Genomic DNA, 7,674 nt, shown 5'->3' with positions numbered 1-7,674 from the left:
TAGTGCCTGCTGCCAAATGTCACTTCTGCAAGGTTATTGACATTAGTCAGTCAGTTAAACAGGCATCTATCCATCCATCTGTTTATCTATCTATATATATGTATATATACATCTATCTATCAATCATCCATCCATCATCTATCCATCCATCCATCTGTTTATCTATCTATATTTATGTATATATACATATTTATATATATCTATCAATCATCCATCCATCATCTATCCATCCATCCATCTGTTTATCTATCTATATATATGTATCTATATATATCCATCTATCTATCAATCAACCATCCATCATCTATCCATTCATCCATCTGTTTATCTATATATATATATATATATATATATTTATATATGTCTATCAATCATCCATCCATCATCTATCCATCCATCTGTTTATCTATCTATCTATATGTATATATATATATATATATATATATATATATATATATATCTATCAATCATCCATCCATCTGTTTATCTATCTATATGTCTATATATATCCATCTATCAATCAACCATCCATCATCCATCTATCCATATAACCATCTATCCATTCATATATTTAATTATTGATCCTGACCTTTAAACTCACTGAATAACTTAATAGAGAATAACCTGTCAAGCCTTTGTCTTTGATTGCAGCTTTTGTCCCGTGTATTTCTGCTGTCAAAGCTCTACGTGAAACCATGGTGCATATGTGACATCAAAACGGTTTTGCTTTTCTGCTGCTTTATTTCTGCTCAGGAGTCGTTGGAGAATAAACCTAAAGAGCCCGGAAAATGTAACTCTTAAGATTCAAAGAGCGAACCAGATGAATACAACATCAAAACATATCGCTTTTGTTTTTCAGTCCTCATTACCCTTAAAACCTTTCACTGATTAGGTGAAACAAAAAACAAAGGTGTAAGATAGAGGGAGGCTGAAACAGTGTGAAATAAAGAGGACAAGGAGCAGACTGTGCGAAAAGGTCCCGTGAATAAAGTCGGGAGTCTGAGAGGCGTCACGCTGCCTCTCGTAGCGACGGTATGTAAATCTGAGCCATCAGACGTCCCAATCATCTTCTCCCCCGACTGGATAAACGGGAAAATCATAAATGCGGCAAATCATTCTTCTGCCTCTTGCCACCTACACGGCACAGATGGTGTTCGCGAAGACGTTCAGCCGCAAAAATTACGTCTGCAGCAATCAGGAGCTTTTTTGAGAAGGTTCTGGGAGACGTCAAACCAAGTTCAGCAGGAGCGGAAGTGTCTCCTTACAGGCGCTCAATCAAATGTGGAACTCTGGCCTTCGTCAAACTCAGAGACCTTCCGCCGACTCGTTAGAGAAAACGACTGCAAATATTTGTGTAACTGGGAGAAGCGAGGACGATGAAACAGTGGGGGGGGGGCAATGGGCGAAACAGCAGAAGCTTTAAACTTTATGGCCGGTGGTTTGTGAAATTACTCAGAGGAAAGAAAAATGTTGGTGAGGGAAATGAAAAGAAATAACAAAAGTCTTTCCCAGTGCGGTAAACGGAGAGAAGGCGGCTTTTTACTCTCATTGTTTCATTGGCTTTGGTTCTGGATTGCTTTCTCAAAGTTCCAGAAGAACTTTTCCCAGGCTGCACCCTGTTACAACAATCACGCTGTTGCAGACTAATGGCTCATTATTGCTGATCGATATGGGGAAATCCAGATGTTTGATTATAGCAGCTCCAAGGTCCACATGGCTCCAGATTGCTTTTTTCCTCTGTGTTTTGCCACTATTAATGCATTATTTCGGGTGTAATAAGGGATAATGCCATGACATCAATCTTTTTTTTCCATGACATTTATCTTCGAATAAATAGTTCCATTCAGATTTTTGGACCGAAAATGTTTTTTTCCCATAACCCTAATATTTCATTTTTAAAATGAATAACTTTTTAAAATCTTTTTCTTCCATAAAATGTCTTTTTTGAAAATATCTTTTGACCTTTTATGACCTACCATTGATTTATTTCTCTCCATGACTTTCCCCAACTATCATGATCTAACTTTATTGTATTTACTAATTTTGGTAACTCAATATATATATTTTTTTGACTAAATACATATTGATTTTTCTTTTCGCAACATTTTAACCATCACACAAATATTAGATACATTCACTCATTTTGCACTAATTACTACATCTTAATATCCAACAGCTACTGGAACGACTAATGGGAAACATTAGACATGCTAAAGTCTTTCAATTCCCTCCTTCTTCTTTTTTGAGATTTAGATTAAAGAGCTAATTATGTTTGTGACAGACACACACACACACACACACACACACACACACATAAGCAGACACTAGCAAACAAACACACACATAAGCATGTGTGCAGACACAATATGTCCTCACACACCGCTGCACGTAGCTTCACAGTACGTAGATCTTCAATCTCACCTCTCATTTAGATTATTTCCTGCAGCTACATGCAGCAAACAACCTCCATCGAAACACCTGCTGACCACCTCCCAACAGCGAGAAATAAATCATGGTTGGTGGAGACAAAACCAGAAAGAAGAAGCACCACTATTGGAGGAGAAGGAACCTGCATGAGGTTCATCTGTTTACGAGTCACAGAAAAGAGAGACTAAGTTTAGCAACACGCTGCTCTCAGAGAGGTTCCAAAGTGTGTGTGTGTGTGTGTGTGTGCGTGTGTTCATTCTGGCTAATTACCTCATCTACGCTGCATCGAGTTCGCTCAAGCGGAACAACGGCAAACTCAACGACTATTCGGTTATTTATTGGGAATCAAGTGAGTAGGACTATCGGCCGCAAACCTTCAACAAAACCTTTTCACTTCAAACGCAGAGAGAAAGACAAAGCGAGAAAGAAGAGAGAGGAAGTTGGCATCAGCCTCATTACATTCTGTCCATTTTCCAGTACTGATGGCTGAAAAGAATATCGGAAAGTTGGAATGATTGGAATTACTTCTAGATTGATTTCCGTTCCTTTCTCCCAAATGTTGCACCTTTAAACAAGGAACATGTTGATTTACAGTAACAATTGTTACTAAATGTTGTTGATGCAACTTGAGTTTGGGCTTAAAATTTTCACTAAATACCAAAGTAAGTCAAACTGTCCTTATTTGTTGTGGAAACTTGTTTTATGTTGGCAGATTAGGTCGGGTCGGGTTTGTTGTACCATGGATGTGTCCATGAAAACGTCTCCAGTCTGCTTGAAGCACAAACGGGTTTTTTCCCATCAACATTCTTCAATAAGTCAAAATTCAAACGCGTTCAATCCGCTTTTTGCCAAACAAAGTAACAAACATGAGACTTTATGTCCCAGAGGTTTAACAGGTCTTCATTTCAATTTTTTTATTAATGCATATTCAAATATTTTCTTACCAATGTAATAGTTAAAAAAATAAACCCAGTGTGCTGTTTTGTGAACTTCTACTAATTGAACCTGACACCTTCATCCACACGAATCATCTATATTTTTTCCCAGAGTTGAAAAACATTTGGGTCGTGACATCAGGGTGAGCGGCTGTACGAGATGAATCATCGGCGATGTGAGAAACGGAGAAAGCGAAGTAGGGCAATAACAGCGTAAAAATGTTTTCCCCGAAAAAGAAATAACTTTTTCCAAGAAATGCAATCACGCCTGTTGGCGCACGCACTTCACAGCCATTATACTCACAGAGAGAATGAAAGAAGAGCCATAACTTCAGAGTGTAGCAGCGTTTTCTGGTTGCGATATTGATGTTGATGAAAGAGGGAGAAATAAAACCACCTCATAATTCAGAGCAGGAGGACATCAACGATTCGGAGATGCTGACCAGCAGCAGTCACTGAAACCATGGAAACCATGAGTCAGAGCTGCTCACATGGCGCACCGCTGTTTTTCTTTATATTTCCGACTTCACCGCAAACTATGCATGCTTTTATTTTTTTATCCAAAAAGAACAATTAAAATGTGCATTTGATATAGATGTCGCTGTGTATATCTGATGCCTTTATAGACGTATGGGTTCTCTTTGCATTGCTTTGATAAGGCAGCAACACAAATAAACACAAAAGATTCAATATTCAAAGATTTTTATTGTCAATTACACACGCCCTGTGTATGTACAGTCTTGTGCTTGCCTTTTCTGGAAAGCCGACCAATTTTAAAACTAAAATTAAAATACAATAATACAATACACTATAAATACAAAATAAAAATAAAAATGAGGTGAGGATGCGGCAGAAATGAGGTAGGGGAAAAGTGAAAAACTGAGCAGGTTGTAAAAGAAAAACTTAAATTTAATTAAATGTGTACAATATAAATTAACAGTACAGTAACAGTGAGTGAAATCCTGTGCAGACCAGTTGTGGATTAGGTTATAGAGTCCTCTCAGCGGTTGATGGCTCTAATGGCAGTGGGGGAAAAAGGTGTTTTCAGTCTGGTGGTCCTGCATTTGGCACTTTACCTCCTGCCTGAGGGTAGAAGAACAGTCCATGTTGGGGGTGGGTGGGGTCTTTGAGAATGGAGGCAGCTCTCCTGTGAACCCTGCGGTGGTAGATGCTCTGCAGAGAGGGCAGCGGGGTCTTGGTGATCTTTTCTGCTGTCCTCACCACTCTCTGCGGGCGTTTGCGGTCCATGTTGGATGTGCTGCCGTACCACACGGTGATGCAGCTGCTCAATATGCTCTCCATGATGAAGCTGTAGAAGTTGCTGAGGATCTTGGGAGACATCCCAAACTTCCAGGTGAGGTCCTCGCTGAAGTGGACCCCGAGGTATTTGAAGCTGCTCACCCTCTTAACTTCAAGCTCCTGGATGAAAAGTGCTTGATGAGGTCTCCTCTCCTTCCTCATGTCCACTATCAGCTCCTTGGTCTTGTCAGTGTTGAGGGTGAGGTTGTTATCCTCGCACCATGACACCCAACCGGCCACCTCCCTCCCGTATGCCGCTTCGTTCCCCCCAGTGATGCGTCCTATCACTGCGGCGTCATCAGCAAACTTCAGGACGATGTTGTCCTTGTGGGAGGCGACACAGTCGTGGGTGAACAGGGTGTAGAGGACGGGGCTGAGGACACAACCCTGTGGGGTGCCGATGGTGAAGATGCTGGCTGAAGTCCTGTTTCCCGGTGTGTGTGTGTGCCTCTCTGTGCTGGAGCTGGAGGTCTCGAAGCGGGTGTAGAAGGCGTTGAGGTCCTGCGGTAGGCTGTCTGTGGCGCTGATGGAGCTGGTGGTGGTCCTGTAGTCGGTGATGTGCTGTAGGCCTTGCCACATCTGCCTGGAGTCAGCGGTGATCCTGCGTGAGTAACAGGAGGCAGAAAATCAAACGCCGCGTTGGCCTCGTGACATCAATGTAAACGTCATTAATGATCAAATCCATCATTTTTCTCCCTGAAGTCTTGGAAGGTTTGCAAAAGGATTAATGGAATTCCTTTTGTCAGATGTTTCAGCTTTCTTTGTGAACCACCCATCTCATGATCAAATAATTCAACCCGCAAGGAAAGATCGCTCGGTACAAACGTTAAAGCCAAACCTGTGATCAGAGGTCGTCCGTGGGCATCGTTTCACTTTAATGGATCACAAGCCTTTTAAAACGGTTTCAGCACCGGCGGGTTTGTAAGGATGCAAGCGTCTGATTGGATTAAATGAGGCCCGGCTTGAAAGCTCTGCTGTTTGAAGTCATTTCCCCCGATATGGGCGACAAGGACGGAGGTCTGCGGCAGCTAAAAGTCTATTTCCGAGGGAGTCACAGCCAGGCCACCGATATGAGTTTCATTTTCAGTAGGTGGTGATAAAGTGGCCGCAACCAGGGGAGACGGGTAGAGGGGAAAAAAAGCAAATACGTGATGGTTTTTGCCAGTAATTTAACAATTTCCTGACTGCATTCGCTGGACAGTTATTTTAGTGATTTGTCGTCAAAAACGTCTCCGAAGCTCCACGTTGGGATTATTTGAAACACACACTTAATACTTTTACGTCAGCGTACAAAAGGCTGCAATCAGCTGAACGACTTCAAATATCGACACAAATTCGGTTTCATCAACACACTTTTGAGTCAAAGCTGCAACTGTCAGAATGCATCTCAGCGCATTACTTTGACATTTTCAGAGTTGACCTTTCTCACTAATAACGGGGCCGAGCATCTGACGGGGGGGGGGGGGGGCTCTGTTTCATTATGAACAAAACCCAAAGACCCATTAAAGCGCTTCACAGCACAGCACTGAGGCCTCACCCTCTGATCTCCATGTCTAAGGTCATCAAACCCACCAAACATCCCTCATAAATGATGGATTGTTTTCAGCAGATCTTCAGCGCGATTCCCCTTCGATCGCTGTCGCCGCAATTGTACAATATACTTTGTTGTTCCATTCAGGGCTTGACATTGACTTTATGCATTGGGTTCTCTTTGTTACTGCTGACATTTTTAGTCACCGTGTATTTTGAATTTTGTTTTCTATGAAGCTACATTTTTAGGTTAATATTGAAAATGACATAACGGCTTCAATACTGTAATCAAACAAAGAACCCAAAACCATGTAAACTCAATTTGCTTCGCTGTTGTCTCTGAAAATGATATTTTTCAAATAATATTTTTCAAATAATATTTTTCAAATAATATTTTTCAAATAATATTTTTCAAATAAAATAGTCCTTGATGCTTTTCTTTAAACCAGATGCCTGTGGGACGTCAAGTAAAAGCACGGAAGGGTGCAGGGTTTGTCCAGTGGAACTTCAATGTAAATATTTAAAACTAAAACCCTCATCCTTGTGTGAACCCTTTACCCAAATGAAACACATGAAAATGCCAAACCACAGAAATATGTAAATATTTATTGTTGTGTTACCCTTCACTTCTTTGTTTGGCTTCTGTGAATAAAAGGTACTGAGCGGTTTCTGACTGTAAATACGCAGTCGGTGAGGTCTCTCTCTTTTCCTGCAGCTTTAGATCTCCATTAGAATCCACACAGAAGGACACTCGAGCCTCGAAACACCAGATAGGCAAAGGTCCTGTGCACGCTTCTTACACACTGGAGGAGAAATGTGTGATGAGTACTTTGCTCGCTGCATTAGATGCTGCATGCCTGCATTCACCTCATGTATTCCTGTACCTTCCCTTCGCTCTGTGGATAAAATAAATCTTTGTCTCGTGTCTTTGAGGCCGTAGCTGAGTGTTTGGTAAGTGCTCGCTTTGAGTACGTTTATTTTTGCTGAATGCCGGTGTAATTCAGTGACATCCTGACCGGGAGCACAGTGTTTACCAAAAGCATAATATTGCACCAGAAAAACAAAAATATATCTGTGATATTCTGTTAGGGATACCGAGGTGAAAGGTCAGCGGGAACACAGTGTGAAATTGTAGGAGGCACAAATGATAATTGGGACAAAGCCTCATAACTTACACATTACGATGACAGCTACCTGAGCGAGACGCCCCGCAGTGAACTCAGAGTAAAATGTGGTTACAGGGAACAGACCGACACGTATCGATTTTGGTAAAACAGAGAGGGCAGAAGAAAATTGGTGGAAGCTCCTCACAGAAAGCCATTAGAGCGGCGCACGGACCTGCAGCCGGCCCTCAAGCATTTCTGCATTTCGGGGAAAGATGAAAGTCTGCTGGCGCTCTCTCTCCCTCTTCACCACCATTCCGACTTCTAATGCACCTGGTGCTTCGGTGGTTAGGATTCATTACGATGCTTTTCATCCTTGG

This window comes from Gasterosteus aculeatus, chromosome 4 (genome assembly GCF_964276395.1).
Source record: "Gasterosteus aculeatus chromosome 4, fGasAcu3.hap1.1, whole genome shotgun sequence".
In the NCBI taxonomy this organism is placed as follows: Eukaryota; Metazoa; Chordata; class Actinopteri; order Perciformes; family Gasterosteidae; genus Gasterosteus; species Gasterosteus aculeatus.
This window is presented reverse-complemented; position numbering follows the sequence as displayed.